This window comes from Pipistrellus kuhlii, unplaced genomic scaffold (assembly GCF_014108245.1).
Source record: "Pipistrellus kuhlii isolate mPipKuh1 unplaced genomic scaffold, mPipKuh1.p scaffold_m20_p_4, whole genome shotgun sequence".
NCBI classification, from domain to species: Eukaryota; Metazoa; Chordata; class Mammalia; order Chiroptera; family Vespertilionidae; genus Pipistrellus; species Pipistrellus kuhlii.
Window position 1 is genome coordinate 17,703,380 of NW_023425540.1, and position 19,684 is coordinate 17,723,063.

The following is a 19,684-nucleotide window of genomic DNA, read 5'->3' on the forward strand; positions in this document are numbered from 1 at the left end:
TTCTTTCCAAAAATAATCAAGGTACAATATCTAATTCATATATTTATCTTAAATAATTTTTAAAGTAAACAATATGCTTTTATTGTTGTTAAGTGGTTCCAAATTGCTTATCTAAAATATGTATAAAGATAGTGCATTTGTGTTGCTTTAAAAGATTTTATTAAAACATATCCACAATACAAACTAATTAAAAATAGGCTTCTCTATAATTTATAGTAATGCACCACATAAAATGACTTAAATTCTTAAGAGGATTTATATGATTATATTGTATTATTAAAGAATCCCTTTGGCCTAAAATGAATAAGAGTGAATTACTCTAAAGAACCATGTTCTCTCATGCCTTAGGGCTTTCAATGATTATATTTCCTCCACCTTAAAAACTTGGCTCTATTCTTCTTTCAGGCTTTCTGCTTATTTTCTCCACGCACATGAGTTCTACGTATTGGTTCTAAGTACAAATATCACTTCTTTCTAGCCTTCCCTGGTTCACCAGTCTTGCTTAGGTTACCTTGAACTTCTGTTTTAAAAATACACAGAATTATTTGTTGCTTATTTGATTTTCTGGAAATTTTTTAGGAACCAAGAGTTCAAAGAACTTACCTGCTTTTCCCCCCTATGGTTATACCCATCATTTAAATAGGTTTGGAGGGCTGGCGGGGGAGTGAGGGGGCAGTGATGTATGAATAAATAAATGGCCTTTTATATTTTCTATTTGTCTTCGAATTCGTTCTCCTCAAATTGTTTCTCTAGTAACTGCTAAAGTCATCAATCAAAAATGCTAGCTATTTAGTCAATAGCACTAGTTCACTTACAGCTGAAGTTGCACCATTCTGTCTTTTTAATTGGGGATTTGCACTGGGGATTTATTTACAGTAGCAGATTCTTAGTTCATGCTCTCAAGGGTTCTGAGTGTATGGGCAGAGGGGAGCCTACATGGTTTCCTGGCCAATCTTTAACAAACGCTATTATACAGAATAAATATTGGTTCCTCTGAATGGTATGTAATGCCCACTGTTACCATTCATTTATCTACACAGCTGCTATATTTCATAAAAACCATAACTTTTATACTTCACTGTTTATACTTTTTTCCTCTTTTTAAAAAATCAGAAATTTCATTTCAAATTTTAGGATAAACACAAGCACTTGTCTCCACATTTTTAAATTGTTTTTCATATTTATTTAAGATATTCTGCATGTAGAATGGGCAGGAAAAATGCTCTATGCAATATACTATATTTTCACAAAAGTGTGTATGCTCACAGCATCAGAACACATCACCAATTTGTTTGGCTAGTTATAACCTCAGTTTCGGGTAGATTCTGCTTCGCAAGATGAACCACCAGATATGCCAAGCTATTTATTTTGGTATGCCTCTGTACTTAGTGTATTATTATATATAGACACTATAACCCAGTGCATTAAATTTGTGCATGGGAGGGTGGCCCCTCAGCCTGGCCTGCACCCTCTTGCAATCTAGGACCCCTTGGGGGACCTCTGACTGCCATTTTAGGCCTGATCTCGCAGGGATACCTGCAGGATTGGGCCAAAACCGACAGTCAGGCAATCTGGGACTGCTGGCTTCTAACCGTTTGCCTGCCTGCCTGATTGCCCTTAACCACTCTGCCTGTCTGCCTGATCACCCCTACCGCCTCTGCTTGCCTCTCTGATTGCCCATAACCACTTCTGCCTGGGCCCCCACCACTGCAGCTTTGTCCAGAAGGATGTCTGGAAGGTTGTTTGGCTGTCTGGTCTAGTTATTACATTATGCCTTTATTATTGTAAATCCTTTGCCTCTGATGGCTGCCCCACGTGAAGTAAGTGTCCCTCTAGTTTTGAAACTGTTTTATTCATCTATATATTTTTAACATTGAATGCAATACTCAGACTATCATATAACTCCAATTACCGCACTAAATACTTGCTACGATTTATCACTGACACTTTAATAAGGGCTCAAGTAAGCAATATTCATATAGCATCTACCTCATGCCTTCCACCATCAAGGTGCTACCAGTTAGGAGATGGGGCAATTAGGGTTCAGAGATTTAAATTACCTAAGTTTAGACAGACAATTAGAATTGGGATTCTAAATAATCTAGCTATAAAGTCTAAATAGCAAGTAATTATAGAAAATCGCTAACTCTTCATGTAATGGACCACTTAATTAATCAGCAAGCCCTATGTTACATGGGCACTTAAACGAGTTTGTGCTTCTCTTAAATAACCTAATTATTACCAAAGGCTTTTCTACTTCAGGTTGTAGTTTCATCAGTTGTTAATGTAATGACTTACTCTGTTGCCATGCTCTGTCCTTCAGCCTGAAGTCTAAGGGTTTCTTTATGTCAAACTTACTGAAGCAGCGAGCAACCGTTTTAGCTGTAGGGCAAAAGTTAGTTGTAAGATTTTAAGAAGGATCGGGTCAGACAGTTGGGCAGAGGATTTCTCTTGAATTCTAATTAAAAGAGAAATGAAATTACCAAGAAACGAGTGAAGAGAACCCAGCGGTCACATTTTTCGTATCATAAAACTTCATTATATGCTTTTTTAATGTTCTTTTTTGACTCATCAATTTATTATAAGATAAAAATTAACTATCACTGCCTTTCTGTACAAGTGCTTTTTTTACTCTCTATATTAACGTTATTTTAACTACTTCTAATCATAATCATTAGGGATACTATAAGCCTTCATAATAAAATAAAGCCATTATAGTTATTATGAATTTAGACATTGAAGGGGTCACACATATCTTCAGTAGATATGGTGAGAATACAAATTAATTTTCCCAAGTTGGAATTAATATTCAAAACAAAGCGATATGGCCAAGTCGAGATCTAAAACAGTAAGCAGTATTTATTATGATGCTGAATGCTATATGCAAATGTGTTTCCAGCTTAAGATATGCTTAAGAAACTATGTTAAACTATATTACTTTATCTTTATAAATATTAGAGTAATGATACCATTAAATTTATGTAGTCACTTTCTCCTCCCTTCCTCTTTCTAAAGTAAATAAAAACATATTTATATTATCGAAGAAAGAAAGGGAGAAAGAAAGAAAAGAAAGAAAGAAAGAAAGGAAGGAAGGAAGGAAGGAAGGAAGGAAGGAAGGAAGGAAGGAAGGAAGGAAGGAAGGAAGAAAGATGGAAGGAAGGAAGGAAGGAAGGAAGGAAGGAAGGAAGGAAGGAAGGAAGGAAGGAAGGAAGGAAGAAAATAATCCAGCCCTGGTTAGTGTGGTTTAGTTACCTGAGTGTCACCCAGTGCACCAAAAGGTCGCTGTTTGATTCCTGGTCAGGGCACATGTTCAGGTAAAGGTTCAGTTACCAGTAGGGGGCATGTAGGAGGGGATAAATGTTTCTCACATTAAGATTTCTCTCTCTCTCTCTCTCTCTCTCTCTCTCTCTCTCTCTCTCTCTCTCTCTCTCTCTCTTTCTCTGTCTCTCTCTTTCTCTATCCTTATCCCTCCCTCTGTCTAAAATCAGTAGAAACATATTTTTTTAAGGAAAATATGTAGTCTATGTTTATTTTCATCTCCAAGTTTTTTCTGAGTCCAGGAATATGTTGAAATGACCGGTGGATATCTATTTTTCAGAGTTTTAGAATAACATTCTAACTATATAAAATCAAGTATTATTAGCCTCAATTTCTTTATTTATAAAAATGAATGTAAGAGATCAAAAGAAAACCTAATATTAATCCTCATGCTTGAAGGGACCATCACGTGTCCAGCCCAAGGCTGAGGGCTTCACGTGACGCCGAGTCAGCCATAACTCCATGTGGTCCTCCTATTGCCCCAGTTTGGAGGTCAAGAGCCTGGACTCTCAAGTCAGAATTTTGGGGGATGATAATCTCCCAGATGCTGGTCTTAACATCATTAGTTGTGAACTGGGACATTTTAGTTTAGTCTCTGAATCTTAGAATGCTCATCTTCAAAATGAGATAAGAATAACAATACCTCATAGGGATGTGAAGGCTAAGAGAGCTAATACATGTAAAAATGTGTAAATCAATGCCTGCCTAATAACTAGTAAATATTAGCAATTTTTGTGATTATACAATATATAGTATGTGAAAATGTATGTCCTCTTAAAGAAAATTAGTAATCACTACTTGAAGGAGGTAAATGTATATTGGCAACAATTCTCCATGAGTCTCCCAATTCCACGTCTTATAAGCAAAGACCTTTTATTCCAGATTGTCTTTCAAGGACCTTGTATAGTGAATAGCCTTTCAAGATAGAATAGTAACTTCATCAACAGCAAAAAGCAGGTATATTTATTGTCTAGTATAATAACAGGAATGATGTTTTTCAGAACAAAGGTTGAATAGGCTCATCAACCATTATTAAAAATTTCACCCATTTATGCTTAAGGTTCTTCCCCTATAGTGTGCTTGGGGAATGCTACTTTTCTGCTACTGCCGTTTGTGTAATAAACTGCTCTTTGCCTCTGATTCAGAGGTTTCATGCTCTCTGCCAGCAGCCATGAAACCATAACATGCTAACTTGTTAGCTTTCAAGTTGATAATCTCAGAGCCTTCACAGTGTTTGACATTTAACAAAATAATAGGAGCATGGGTTTCTGTGCTAGGAAGGATGAGAATTTGGGGCCAATTTATCAGGATTTGGGGAAAGTCCATGGGACTATTGGTAAATAGGTTAACTAAATTTTACAGACAATTGCATCACAATAACTGGACTTACACTCTTTCCTGTGAATGAGGAAGAATTGCGTAGATGCTCGCAGGCCACACCAAGAAGTGAGTTCAAAGACAGCGGTTGGAACGGACTCTGGTTTTTGCTAAAGCTTCTTTGGAGGTGGGAACTAGCCCATGTGGTGGTCAGCACCAGGTCCACCCCTCTACGAAAAGTATTACTAAGGCCCCTCTTGCAATCAGGAGTTACAGAGCCACACACCTCTGCTGACTACTAAGGAAGGAAAACTTGTGGCTTTTGAGGGCAAAAACAAGCAATCCTTTACAACTTTGGCTGGTTTATATAAAAGTTGAGGGGCTGGGACATGTGGTGCTTATTAAGGAGAAATGGCCACAACGAGGTCATCTGAAAACCTAGCTCCTCCTGCAGTCGTTCATTCCAACCTTAACTGCACTCAAATAGGGCAATAAAAAGTCCGAGTTTTTGCATGGGGCCCAGCTATTGTGAGGGAGAGTTACCTTTGAAAGGAGAATTCCCTGAAACAGTGAGACTCCTGTGGAAAGTCATAAAGAAAAAATTAATCTGTGTCTAGGCTCTTACTGCTCTAGTGAGCTTTTGGGAAATGAACAACTGGATGAAAGAATCCTAGCTAAGTCTTGGGGCAAACCCCACAGCTTTGGGAAAATCTACTAGCTCTTAAAATAAGACATAAATAGGGCAGCAAATATTCTGGATTACGGTGAGCTTCTTAAAAATATATCACCACTCTGAGAGTCACTTAATACTTTTAAATAATACTTGTTTACTTTTTTTTTTCTTTTTTTGCCAGAATCTATATTCCTGGGACTCTACTTATTGTGTAGTAGGCAGGTATTAACTTGTCTCCTTTCTAAAAACACTGTGACTTGCACCTTAAGGGTAAATATAAAAGACCTACATATTTTAAAGAAAATACTACCAGTAGGTGATGTAGCCCTCAAGAAAAACACATAAATTTATTCAAAACCAGACTGCTTTCACTTACTCAGGGGAGCTTCCAGAGGGATAACCGACTCTATTTATGGGCATGTCATTGACAGCCTTCCCTGAGAGGGAGTCAGACAATCAGAAGAGATTGAATGAATTTTTTTTCTTTTTTGATGAGCTCAAAAGATCAAAGACATTACATTGTCCTTGGAAAATGTAAGACATTACCTTGTCCCTAGAAGGTGTGCATATCATCTTCAACTCACTGACCAGTATGGTTATAGATGATGGAATTCTCTTAGACATCCTGATTGCTGGGCAGGATAGAGTCTATATAATCACTAACACAGCCTGTTTAATAGGTTGGGCCAAGTGAAAAAATCAATATAAAACCTTAAGGAGGAAGTCACCTGATTTACTAAGGTAGACCTTCATGGTTCGTGGTATTTATTCAGGTGGTTGGATTTAGTTCCTTGGAAGATGTGTTTGAGGTCAATAGTGTGCATTGGCCTCCTTTTTATAATACTCTTTGCAATGCTACTGGTGATAAATTTAATTAAATAATGTATGAGACAATGTGAGTGAATTTTCCCACAACTCTGTAATTAATCAGAGAGACCAATATAATTGTGGGAAAATTCAATAGAAACGAAGATGGTGTACAAACAAGAGTTGGGTAGTGTTGGACAGTACTTTTTCATCGATTTCTCATGTTTCCATATACTTTGCACAAATCAAACTTTGTCTGCCTGTGTTGAAGACTATCTTTTCAAGATTGGCTGTATAGAAAACTGGCCTGGAAAATAGATATAGTAGGTGTTGTTGTTTTTTTTATAGAAAAAGGGCGGGATTGCTTACTTTCTAGTATAATAAAGATAATACATCCCCTTGTAAGGTGACCAGATCGTCCCACTTTTGGCAGGACAGTCCCAATTTCTAACAATTTTTCCCGAGTCCCATGGCATTTTAAAAAGTCCCGGTTTTTGGAAAGAATCTTACCAATCTTTCCAAAAATCGGGACTTTTTTTTAAAAACACTGTGGGACACGGGAAAATTTGTTAGAAATCAGGACTGTCCCAACAAAAGCGGAACGATCTGGTCACCTTACCCTTGGGGCAAATGTCAGACAGGCATATGTCTGGTGTAACACATCTGGTTCCCTAAACTAGAGTTTCTTCCCTCTAACACACCCAGTGGGTATATTAATACCACATAGCCCTCTTTGTGTCACTCCATAAGAACTGAGGCTCAGACAACCAGTGCAAATGTTGATACTGTGGCTGCTATTATTTCTTTGAGAAATAGATTGTACTTTTTCTTTTTTCTGACTCAAGATTCTTGTGTCTTCTTCCTGCTCCCAAGAATCTGTGGAAGGCTAACTAGTTAACTTGCAAGTAGGATAAAATCTCACACCCTTCGCAGTTCTTATAATATCTACAAAGTGTGAGCTGACACGCTCCTCCTTCACCTCTCAGTAGAGCATAGTGGTTACCAACATGGAATTTAAATGTAGATGCCCAATTCTGATTTATTATTAACTCTGTGATGTGGGGAACGTTAAACCTCCTTTCTTCGCCTTAGATTTTGTGGTTTTCAGGGATCTAAGATGGACCAAGAAGACTTCTGCTCCGGGTATGCGCATTCTGTAAAATCTCCTCCAAGACTCTTCAAGATCATGGGATCGTATTTTCATGATTAGATCAATAATCAGTTGTCTTTAAGTTAATTCAAATGTGAATCATCCTGACCTAAGGAGGTAAGCCTGTTTTGTTTGTTTGTTTGTTTTGTTTTTTACTTTTTTTTTAATTCTCATCCAAGAATATTTTCCCATTGATTTCTAGGAAAAGTGGAAGAGGGAAAGACAGAGAAAAATATCAATGTGAAAGAAACACACTGATTGGTTGCTTCCTGCACAATCAGGACCCAGAAAGAAGCCTGCAACCTAACCCAGATTCCTTTGGTCCTCAGGCCAAGGCTCTATACATTGAGCAAAAAGGGATAAGGCTGGCCTTTTTACAGATGACTAAGAAGTCAGAATAAGCAGTCTGACAGAGCAGCAGCAGAAATAAGAATTAATGACTTATAAAAAGAAAGAAACAAGCAGAGCAGCAGCAGAATTTCCTTTGGAGGACAAACACAGTTAGTTCTCAACTATGTCTATGGAGAGGAATGATCTTTACGACCCCAGGGCCTCAGTTCTGCAACCACATCAACAGAACTCTGTCTGCCCCTGAACAGGCTCCACAGGATGGCGACACCTCGATTTTAGGCATGTGAGTCTCTGAGCAGCGGATCCAGATAAACCCGGCTAGACTCTGGCCCTCAGAAAAATGAGAGATAAAATAATCGGTATCATTTTAAACTGCCAAATGTGTTGCACTACATTGACAACAACTGCAGTGTCTTGCTTGTAGTCTGGAATGTGGTTAAAAACAGTATTTACCTCCTAGGTTCCCTAGAAGGAGAAAAGCAGTAAATATGCATTAAAGTGATGTTACAAGTGCTGGCACATAGAAAGAGCTAAGTGAAGGCTGGGTCTTGTTGCATTCCATTGTAGTAACTTTGCAAACATGTGCATTTGTATCCTAATAATTCCAGTTTGGGGCACCAGGATATAGCAGTTTTTCAGTTATATAAGAAGATAATCATAACTCTTAAATCATAATACACTGTGTAGAAGTTTGGCTGCAAATTTAATGTAAGTAGAAAAACTAGTTTTGCCTCTTACAAGCTCCCAGGAACTCTCCAAAGTAAGCACATGCCCAGTGCAAACTGTGAAGCAGGCAAAGCTGCTCCTTTAGTTTCCAGGCCTCCTCGTTTCCCTCACCATTTCTTAAAGCTTTAAACTGCACACGCACACACACTCATGACTATATATATATATATATTCCCACACAATTGCATAATTAAAATTTTTGCATAAATATGATAAAAAAAATAGACTTGCTTTCATTGCAGTCTAATTTAGCACTTTCAGTTTGGCGTCTTTATTTTCGTTCTCTTTCGCTTCGCCATCTCCCCTAAATGACTTCACCCTCCTCAACCTCATGTTCACCTGCAACCACAAAACAGCTGGTGGGTGCACACACACACACATCATGGTTCTACAAATGTGTTCAAACTATGCCTATGATACATTTTATTAAGAAATGTAATATATATATATATATATATATATATATATATATATGAATGTATTTATATGAATGTATTTATGCATAGATAGACACACATTTGTGTGTATGTGTTTTATGTATTTGACATTTCTCACTAAACAATGCCTCATGAAAATACCTTCATGCCACCTTCATACTTCATTTTATATTCCATTTTTAATATCCACTACCCTCCTACCCCCAAAATAGATTCTGTCCTTCTTGCTAGTGGTATTGAAGTGAGGAGGTGGGTGTGGTTGCATCTTGGGAGGAGGAAGAGAGCAGGGAGGTGGTAGAGGATCAGTGGAGCTCGTGGGCTGCACTTACATCACACTGAGGGGATGACAGCCGGCGGCCGCCTGCAGAAGAAACCAGGCTGTTTTCAACCCAGAAGCTTGTGGTGCTCTGTAGGTGTTCTTTAGACAGCTGTCGCCAAAGCAGTGAAGTGTTGCAGGCCTGAATCTCCAGACACCGTCAGTCAGTGACTTTGACTTTTAGAACTAACCACTCCTTGGAGTTGAGGCATGGTTTTCCAGTAGCACCTGTCAGAATAAAAGCATAAGGCAGAGCTTCATTTGAATCTAGGTAAAGCAGTGTCATCAAAGCCGGGATATCAGTGCACAAACAGAGATCAACTTTCTGTTTCAAGTCTTTTTTTTTTTAATTGATGTTATGAAGAAATAACCAATAATTGTTTCCCACTTGGCCCAAGAGAGATAATTCATAAGAAGGTAATGGTTAGGATTGGATAAAGATCTTCATCTTAGAGCAAGGGTCAGCAATTATTTGACTAGAGGCCCAATGCATGAAATACATGCACTGAGCGGTGTGTGTGTGTGTGTGTGTGTGGGGGGGGGAGTGGTGTTCCCTCAGCCCAGCCTGTACCCACTCCAATCTGGAATCCCTTGGGGGATATACAATTGACATCCCTCTTGAAACCTGGGACTGCTGGCTCCTAACTGCACACCCACCTGCATGCCTGATTGCGCCCAAGTGCCTCTGCCTGCCTGCCTAATTTCCCCTAAGTATTAATACTTCTGCCTGCCTACCTGATTGCCCCAAACTCTCTAACTGCCTGCCTCATTGCCCTTCACTGCCTCTTCCTGCCTGCCTGATTGTCCCTAACTGCCTTTCCCTGCTGGCCTGATCTTGCCCCCAACTTTCTCTGTCTGCCTGATCAGCCCTCACTGCCCTCACTTGCTGGCCTGATATTGGCCCCAACTGCCCTCCTCTACTGGCCTGATTACACCTAATGTCCTTGCCTTGGTCATCACCACCATGGCTTTACTCAGAAGGAAGTCGGACATCTGGAAGATGGTGGGTCGACCTGATCTCCTTAGCATATTACCCTTTCAGTAGTATAGATAGGTTATATGGGATAGGATTGCTTAAATGGGGGGAGAAAGCCTTTTGCATCAGGAGGAGATGCTCTTGGCAGACAAAAAGACATAATCCCTATGTCTAGACTGATAGTCAGCCATATGTACTATACTGCCAAATTGGTCATTAAAAATTGAACTGCTTTCTTACAGCTTAGACCGAACAGCTGTTGCCCTTAAAACCCTTCCGCAGTTCACCCAGATTAAGTTCTGATTGGCCAGTTTCTATGACAGTTATCGTCAAAAGCTTCACCTTCTAGGCAGCCATTGACTCCTCACACTTCACACAGATTTGGTTCTGATTGGTTGGTTTCTATGCCAACCAGTATCTTTGGGCCTATCAATGGGTCTGATCAGAAAGGTGGGACTTATCAGCAGCCCCAGTGTTGGCCCCTAAAGAAAGAGAAGTGTGGCTTCTGGCCAGATCTTGAGAGAAAGAAAGAGGCAATGGATGATGGACAGCTGCCATGGAAGCTACGGATCAGACACTGCTTTTCTCTCCAGGCTTCTCTTCAGGCCTGATCCACAGCCCCTTGGCAGTCAGTGCTAGGTTGGGGAGCCTGCAGTGGTGGGCAGTCAGTGCTGGGTCACTACAGCAACCCAGCACTGACATCCAGTTGGTTGAGCCTTCGGTCCTTTTGGATATTATGTACCCTTGGTTTTTATATAGTAGGATTGGATTTTGTCTCCCCAAATTCATATGTTGAAGTCTTAAGGTCAAGTATATCAGAATGTGACTTTATTTGGAGACAAGATGTTTATACATTTGCTAATCATTTAGATTTCAAGTTAAAATGAGGCCAGTAGGACAGACCCTATCTATTTGATATGAGTAGTACTCTTATATAGAGGGGAATTTTGCAGGCAGAAATGCACACCAGAAGAACACTATGGACTGAAACCCAAGGAAAATACCGCATCTATAAGCCAAGAAGTGAAGCCTGTAGACAACAGATCCTTCCCTCATAGCCTGGGGGAGAAACCGAACCTACCTACACCTTGATCTCAGACTTCTAGTTCTACAACTGAGAGAAAGTAGACTTCTGTTACTCAAGCTCTCTAGGTTGTGGTACTTTGCTACACCGCAGCTCTAGCAAACCAAGATCAAAATGTAAGGCTGACAGGCTGAATCGGACCCAGTGCCTGCAGTTGCAAATAGCTTTATTGAAATATAGCCACAGAAATTAATTGACATATTGCCTATGGCTAGCAAATAGGAGAATTGAGAAGTTGAGAATGAGACTGTGGCCCTAAAATACTTTTATCTGTCGATTTACAGAAAATGTTTGCCATCCCCTGACCAGAGGTGTAGTCACGCCTATTCCCATGCCCAAGAAGTCCTATCTTCTTAGGTCATTTGCCTTCCACCAAATTCATACACCCACATCTCATTGGATAAGATTCAATTCCTGCTGAAACTGGTTTGGCTCAGTGGATAGAGCGACAGCCTGTGGACTGAAGGGTTCCAGGTTCGATTCTGATCAAGGGCATGTACCTTGGTTGCGGGCACATCCCCAGTGGGGGGTGTGCAGGAGGCAGCTGATTGATGTTTCTCTTTCATCAATGTTTCTAACTGTCACTCTCTCTTCCTCTCTGTAAGAAATCAATAAGATATATATTTTTAAAAAGATTCAATTCCTCCTCAGCTCCTTCTCCATAATTCTTTCAAGATACATGCTTTCCATTTCGAACAACCTTCTGTAATGTCAAACTCCTCTCTGAATCTCCCTGTATCTCCCAGTTGGCCTTGTCCCATCTAGCTTTCTCATTTCTCTCTCAATTAATGAATGTATAGTATATACTACACAGTGTACTAAGTAATCACTTTGCATGTATCAAGGAAAAGTTTATGTGATAGGTATAACTATTATTGCCAATTTACATCTTAGAAATCTGAGCCACCACTTATGTAGCACAGACACTGTGTAATGATCAGGCCAAGCTACAAACTCAGGCATGTAGTATGTCCATGATGCTATACTCTTCATCCTTTTCTTGTATTTTCTCTCATTTTTCCTCTTGTGACACACATAATGCAGGGGCCAGAGTAGGATTGTTATATCACCACCTTATTTTCACCAGCAAATTATTTCTTTCCTTATTTCAAAAAATGACTTACCGAATTTTCCGGTGTATAAGACGACCCCCCAATTTTACAGTTAAAACATAGGTTTAGGCCTATATTCGCTGTATAAGACTACCCCCCATTTCCGAGGCAACACCAGTTCTTTTTTAATAGACCGCCTCTCTGACTCTGGCCAATCTGAGCAGGCTTTTTACTAGAACAGTGTAGCTTCAGGTACAGAACATGTATAATTTGCATGCATAAAAAGCCTGCTCGGATTGGCTGAGTTAGAGAGGATTGGCACCGAGCAGCCTTGCAGTGATTGGTGCGGGATCAAGTTGGAAAATTCGTTTAGTGGCATATTGAGACGTTTTTTGGGATATACTCGGTGTATAAGACGACCCCTGATTTTCGGTTGACTTTTTTTCATTTCAAAAGTCGTCTTATACACCGGAAAATACACTATCTCCTTACCCTCCCTATGATTCACATACAATTAGACTATATCATTGCCACCCTTCATATATTCTGCTGTCATTGACTTTCTTGTATCTTCTATGAGTATACTTTTACTAATGTGTCCTTGTGTTCCTAGATTATCCTTACCTAGTGAAAAGCTATGCCTAATTAAGCCCAACTCTCAATGCCTCTGTGTCTTGAAACTCCAGCTCTCCAACAGCCTCATCCTTGATCCTGGATGAAAGACCTTTCTTTCTATTTACCGAGAAAATACAAATCTATTTGAAGGAAACTCATCAGCTTTCTCAGACCAAATCCACTGACATACCTGCATCTGTATCAATATATGGGACTTGGTGGAACTGACACCTGTGTTCTCTAAGACTCCAACTTCTCATTGTTTATGGAACCCAGCACTTCTATGCTCTACACCTTAGAGGCCACAGTTATCTTTCTCTTCAGGACTGATTTTCTCTTCTTTTATGTATCTCTTCCATAACTGTTCACAGATGTTGTAATGCCTACATACCCAGCTTAAAAGAAAAACACCTTCTTTGAACTTACGTCTTTTAGCTATCAATCAAAATGTTATGGCCTCATTAAGAGCAAAATTCCTCTGAAATCCTCTCTAGACTTTTGCTTCAAGCATGATAGAATAACTCTTATCACAGAAAACAACTGAAACAGGAAAAACACATGGGACAAATGTTTTCAAGTGCCAAAGTAAAGATTACACTGGACAGAGTGAGACAGAAGAAGAAAACTTTATTATCCAAGGCATTCCAATAGGAGAGAAACAGCAGAAAGCAGTCTGAGCCCAACTCTACTTACAAAAGGCCATAGAGTTATTGAAAGGGTGAGGGGACAATCTTAGGTCATTTGTTTTTGCCAACTGACTTTATCCAAAGGAAAAACGAACTTTGTCTACCTTTACAACTAGGAGCAAGCTGCCTGCCATACCCTACAAAAACATGGCTTCTCTCCTCCGAGAGAGACAGAGAGATAGGAGCACTATCTTCCTTGATGCTTGCATTTGAAAGAAAAGGCTCCCAGGTCTTGGAGAAAAGCATTTCTGGCTTATAAAACTGGCAAGAGGCTTTTTAAAAGGATTTACATCTCAACGGAGCAGATGAAAGATGTAGGATAATAAATTTCATATTCTAAAGCAAATGCTCTAAGAAAAGAAAGCACAAGACCCTGGAGTCAGAAAGAAACCTGTCTGAAATGTAGTCAAGCTGAGGGCACTGTTAAGGTCCTCTGGGGCACAGGCTTTCAATAGCACAGGCACAGCCGGAAAACACAGGGAAATAGCTCCCTCATATCCTGTATTTGGAGGGGTCTAATCAATGCCAGAGTCTCACTTGGTTGATCAGGCAGAGATAGCCGGCACTGCCTAGTCAAGGAGCTGTAATTTGCAAGGCAGGGTAACTTAAATGATAGGACTGCATAGGGAGCTGATAGGAAGAAGCGAAGCATTCCTGCGTTCCAGAAGTCTGTGTGACATCACCTCAGCTACTTGGTGGAGGGCTGGGCTCAGCATGCACAAGATAAGACTGTGAAGCCCAAAAGAAAACACCCGCTATGGCATTGAAATCTAAATAGTGAAAACAGAGATGGAACATACCCGAGGCTATTACTTTTCTAGCCCAACTGGTGTGAGAGATTTAACCTAATACCTCAGGTACACAGGTGAGGTCCAATAAGGGCATATAATAGGACAACTGTAGCAACATTAGGACAACTGTAGCAACATTACAAGCAAAATGGGCCTGCCCTAACAAAGAATAAAATCAGGTGTGCCAGTACCCATGCCGGGGCAGGCCTGTTAGCATAGACACTGATGAAGGAAGGAAGCAAGGGGAATCAGACACTGTTGAAGCTAATGGGCTGGGGGACAGGAGCTTGTTTGCTTCACCAGGAAGCTACAGATTCAGTCACACATGCCAGGACACAGCCACCAGGGAGACTTAATCCTCTGAGAGCAGACAGGAGATCTCCCCAGAAGCACTGCCTGCCCTTCTGTACTGTTATCACCTGGTTATTGCTTCCTGGATGTATTTTCATGGTAAAAAGCATTAGTGAGGAATGGGCTATTGCTGCTCTCCATCCTAAATCAGGGTTGACCCAGAAAGAGAGTGCTGGTAGAAAATGTTCCCCAGTGATCACAACTTCAGGTAATGCAACTAAATGTCCGCTTAGAAGAGATGGCTGAGTATACTACAAGGTTGGGGGTTAGATTCCTGGTCAGGGCACATGCCTGGGTTTGGGGTCCCAACCCCTATTTCTCCCTGTCTCTCCACGTCTCTCTCTAAAAATAAATAAATAAATAAACAAATAAATAAATATGCTTATTATTATTATTATTATTATTATTATAAAAGATGGATGGATTTATGGCACTATACTGATCCATTAGTGATAGCTGCAAGGTGGACCAATAGATCAGGAATTCAAAAGAATATCATTGGAAAAATTGACCAGGAGGTGCATGGGAGAGAGTAAGTTAATCCTGTTGATCAATCACATCAAACTCAAAGGCTAATGTGGACCAAATAAATGAGGCATGTGGCCCTTGGGCCATGAGTTTGACATACTTGCTGTAGATGTTAGTAAGCATCTTTCCTTAACTAATATCCTGCTGGCTCAAAGGTCCCTTATATACAATATGGCTTGGCTGGAAGGAAATGCAGGCTATAGATCCAACCAAACTGTCAGTTTCCTCATTGAAATTGATCTGCCTTCGGCCAAGTGCCCAGTGATTGACCTCCCAGCAGCAGAAATCAAACCTATGCTGTAGATATTGACATTGCAGATACCTGCTAGGATGGGAATCTGAAACCTTTTTCTGTAAGCAGCCAATTAGTAACTATCTTAGGGTTCGGGGGCCATATTGTCTCTGTTGTAGCTACTGGACTCTGCTTGCCATCATAACCTGAAGACAGGAAGTTAGTAAACAAATGAGTGTAGCTGTAATTCGATAAAACTTAGTTATAGAACAGAGGCTAGGCTAGACCCAAGAGTTGTGGTTTGCCAAACCCTACCCTACAGGAATCATTCAGCAACCTGGTGCCCTGCCCCTTCCCATTATGGAACAGGCAGTGCTTTCTCTTTGAAGATCAGACAACTAAGTCTCATGTGCATTTCCCTCTCCACCATGCAGTGCTTTTGTTAACCCCAACATTTGTGGAGGACCCTGGTATTTCTCTCAAAATAACACTTGACAGTTGTTTAAAGGGAAGGCTGTGGCACAGTGACTGCATGGCCAGTAATATCATATGCCCCATCACAAAGAGGCAGCTGCCTTTGTTGATGGAATTGGAAATGTAATGCAATTAAAGCAATAAATGACTACAAATCCCCAGTCGCTTAAACAAACAAACAAGACATTATTTTTGCATCAGCATTTGATTACCTGTGTATCTGCAAATCTTTGTTGGGCTTTTTGGGCTTAGCTGGGTCTTGTATTGAACCGCTCCCCATATTTCTCAAATAAAAACCCGGGATGGAGGAACAGAAGTTACTTTGTCCATGGTCTTCTCATGACAGGAATATAAGAAACTGAGAAAGAACACACAATACCTTTCAAAGCCTCCATTCTGCTCAAAATTGGCACACTCTGCTCTATTCTACACATTGAAGCAAGTCACTGAGTTAAGCCTAAAGTAAGACAGGTAGAAAAGTACATTGAGCCCGGTCATGGAGGGAGAGATTAGAGAAAACATTGGAGAGAATATTAAATATTTGCTGAAAGAATTCAATCTACCAGGGGTCTGTAGAAAGTTTAGTTGCAGTACTAGGGCATATTGCTATGAGTGTGAGCCCTAGAATTTATCAAATATGCTCTAAGCTAGTGTTCAACTGATAGCCTCATTTCTCTATTTCAAGATTGAATGGGTCAGGGAACCAAGCAATAGAGTCAACAGTCACTGCTCCCCTTGTATCTCCAAAGGATAGAGTTTAGGTATTTTTGTTTATGGTCTTCAAGCCTTGGGGTCAGTCACTTGGTGGACCACAGTGCCAAAGAGAGGACTTCTCCTGCCAGAGAATCCAGTCAGTGTCCAAAGTTTCTGTTTCATAGTAAAGCTTAGTCCTTTGGAGCGCTGTGGGTGTGGTAGTTGCTAGACCCACATGGTCCTGGATGGGAGAGCAAGCAAACTAATGGGTAAGTCTGTTACAGGATGGGCGAGAGAGAGAGAGAAACAGAGAGAGAGAGAGAGAGAGAGAGAGAGAGAGAGAGAGAGAGAGAGAGAGAGATCTTTGTTTCCCTGGGCTTTTACCCAGGAGCTTTCAAAATAACTAATCATCTTTCCGAGCTTTCTTAGGACTGCATTGATCCTCTAGTCCAACTGTGGCTCTGTTGACTAATGAGTTTGCTGACCACTGGGATAGGGGCTTAATCACAAGGAACAACAACAGCCTGTAATTATTGGAATTGAGAGTCTAGGTCAAACTCATTAGTCAAAAGAGCGGCAAACGGTGGCTTGTGAGCCGCATTTAGCTCACGAGCCAGAGTTTGCTGACCACTGCTCTAGTCGATGATCTTTTTCCCTGTTTGACTGATAGGCCTCTATGGCCAAGCGTCTCCTCTGCAGCATTTTCACTTCTATTGAGCATGTGCTCTCCTCCCTCTTTGTTGGACCCCTTCCCCCAGTGATCTGCTGGGAATGGACTGGTGGTTCCCTGGACAGAGTGTGAAGCTATAGCTTCCCGATGAAGCAAAAGGACCTCTGTTCCCAGTGTACCAATGTCTGCCTCCCCTTGCTTTCCTGTAGTTACTATAGTGTAACTAACTATAGTAACTACAGGAACAAAACTCTCTCCTATCACAAAGCTATGAAAAATGTGTTCCTCCTTTGGCAAGAGACAATTAGCTCACTACTAAAGTGAATTGAAGATAAACTGTACATTACAAATGGTGTCAAGTCGTCTTATTTGGGAGCTGGTTATGGTTTGTTTTGTGAACATCCCTCTGCAATCTCTCAGGGGACTGCCAGGTGCATCACATCTCATTGAATGTCTATTCAACATTAAACTTGTCTTCCTCTTCTACCTTTGTGGCCATGTTTTCTGAGTTGGGAGGGGATTTTGCTTTTAATATTTTTCAAACATCCAACTGACTCCCCCCCCCCCTTTATTTTTTTCCATGTTTTAAGAAGCTAGAACCATATAATTTTCAGCACAAATTCCCCACACCCATATAACAGCATGAACAGGTCAGTTCCAGGAATCTGAGCTGAGGGCAGATCACAGAGAAGGTTGCAGAATCCTAAACACGTTGGGTGTCTAAAGCTTGTCTATTTGGGAACATTTGTGCACATGCAGGCATTTTCTTATACCCATGAGAAACCTCCAACTGCTGGAAGCAACCTGGGTTTAAAACAAGGAGGTTGGCCAAGCTGGCATGGCTCAGTAGTTGAGCATTGACCTATGAACCAGGAGGCCATGGTTTGATTCCTGGCACATTCCCAGATTGCAGGCTCAATCCCCAGTGTGGGGTACGCAGGCAGCAGTAGATCAATGATTCTCTCTCATTATCAATGTTTCTATCTCTCTCTCCTTTTCTCTTCCTCTCTGAAATCAATAATAATAATTTTTTAATGTTTTTTTTTAAAGGATGGTGGATCATTGCCTTGCCCAGACATGGCTCTCTGCCCCCTGCCATGTTCCAATTCTTAGCTAAAGGAGAACTCTAAATCCAAACTCAACCTTGCAGTTTCAAATTCCTATAAAAACCAAGGAAAGATTCCCACAGGGTATCTAGTAGTCAGATGTTGTCTGGCCTGGGATTGAGGTGAGGAGAAACCAACTCAGTGATTTCTGCTTCTGAGCATTGATGTCCCTGAATGGTGAGGATACAGGAAGGTACTAAGTAGAAATGGAAAAATCCCCCACCCCTCCTAGAGTTAGAGACAAGAAATGTTTATTCCAGGGGTTTTCTAAATGTTTGGAAAGAAGACTGAGGGAGCTTGTGGTGCAGTCTGTTGCTTTCCACAAGATGTTTTACTTTGTCTTTGTGAAGACATATTTATCACAGCAGGAGGAGAGAACATAATAGATTTCACAGTCATTTTCTTCATATAGTTTTTAACCATTTGTACTTATGGTGTAAGGGATTCGATGCATTCCTATTAAACAATAAGAACTGACTGTTAAAGAGAATCATTGGCAGACAGGGCCAGCTATCCTTGTGTGCAGCAGAGCCTGGCACATTGCTCCCTGGCCCAAGCCTTCCGGGGTTTCAGAACCATTAACCTAAAACTAAAAAGTCAACCTGAGAGGCATCAAGTGTTTACTTGAGAGCAAAGAATAGCTATTTGGGAACCAGTGATTCAGGCAGAAACCCAAATAGTGCTCTGATTACAGGGTAAAGGCAAGGTTTGGTTGGTTTGTTTTTAAGGAGGAATTAAAGGAACTATATGAATAGAAAAATCTCTCTTGATGCTAATAGGCAAAGCTATTCTAATCAAGATATGCACTTTCCTGTTATTTTTGAAAACAATTATTTGGAACACAGTGTTGGTTTGGGTAAGTCTGAAGGTTCGTTTTGTGCAATTCAGACATTCCAAAGTCTGAGGAGTGAGCAGGCAAGAATTTCCTCTGGAACGGTAGCCACAACTCTAGTTGAAAATGGCCCCTCTTATGGTACCTTTTCACCGAAGCTATAGACCCTCCCCAGTGAAGATGCTGAGGGAGGATAGGTTTAAGGAGAGACTTACATTATTATGGGGCTTAAGAACCTGAGGAGAAAAGCGTGACTAACCCCTTGTTCGCAAACTTCCAAGCCACTCTGCGGTTATTTGAGGAAATGAAAAAGGTTCAGCTTTACCAGTGTCCACATGTGAAGGAGCCAAGAAACTAGAGAAGAAAGCAGATGGAGAACACTACTCAAGAGACTTTGGACAAAGATGCACTAAGCCCACCAGGAGAGGAGTTACGTGTTGATGGTGAGTTGAAGACATCCTGTAGTGTGTGCTGACAGTGAGAGGAGGAAGTGGGACAA